Source organism: Balaenoptera physalus (assembly GCF_965194825.1).
Source record: "Balaenoptera physalus genome assembly, chromosome: 3".
Classification (NCBI taxonomy): domain Eukaryota; kingdom Metazoa; phylum Chordata; class Mammalia; order Artiodactyla; family Balaenopteridae; genus Balaenoptera; species Balaenoptera physalus.
In genome coordinates, this window is record NC_138890.1 from 83,062 (window position 1) to 84,221 (window position 1,160).

Consider the following 1,160-nt stretch of genomic DNA (forward strand, 5'->3'; position numbering starts at 1 on the left):
AACACAAGTGAAAATGCCAAATTTCTCGTCAGAAACAAGAGAACCCAGGAATAAATGGAACATCTTAAAAATGCCGAAAGAAAAAAAGGAAACCTAGAACCTTATACCAAGTTGAAAAGAAAAATAGTGCTTGAAAAACCAAGGAGGGGTACGGACATTTTCAGCCAACGAGCGCGAAGAGCACACTGCGCAGACTCACCTCCCGCCTCAGGAGGGTGAGCCTGCCTTTGGGGGCCGTGGGAAGCGCCTGTTGGGACGGTCCCGGCAGCCCCAAGCGCTGCAGGGCCGGGCAGCCTCAGGCAGGGGCGCACGGACTGGCAGCCACCCTGGAGGTTCTCACAAAAGCACAGGGGAACCGCCGCGCGGTCCAGCTCCTGGGTGTTCACCAAACACACACCTGCACACGAGGGGCTTACGGGCGCTGTGTCTACCGCCACCACACCGGGGACACCGAGGCGCCCTCGGGCAGGCGAGCGGAGCAACGCCACAGTCCGTTCCAGAAAACACACAGTTACTCAGCACGAAGAAGTGAACAACGAAGCCACGAACAGCCACGAAGGAACCTTAAACACACTGAGCGGGGCAAGAAACCAGCCTGGAGAGGCCACTTACTGAGAGAGGAGGAAACCAGAGGATAGCAAACGCCACCTCTGAAGCACTGAAAGCGTGAACAGAGAAAACTCCGTCACAACCATTCCAATCCCTCCCGTCCCACCCAAACGCCCCGGGCTCCCACGCTGGCACAGCCAGCTCTGCTGGGACTGAGCCCCGACTCCACACAGCCAGCACGACTGGCCCCGGAGCCTCCTCCTCCACTCGGCCTCCCTCCCAGTCCAGGCGGCCCTCACCCCAGCCCGTCCACAGTCTCCACAGGGGCTGCCGTCTCCGCCGCACCGGCCTTCGGGCCCCTGGCCCCGCACGTGTGAGGCCCCAGCCTCGCCCTCACGTGCGCTCACAGGCAGGCCTGTCCCCGTCAGGGTCCAGCTTGAAAGTCACCTCCACTTGCCCGGCCACCTCCCTCGCACCATCACTGAGACACAGAGCACGCTCCCCCACAACCCCCGTGCCCCCAGGTCCCTGGATGGGGCCCAGCACGGGGTCCACCGAGGGACCAGCACCTCCTTGCGTCCCACCCGCCTGACCCACCACGAGGCACCCAC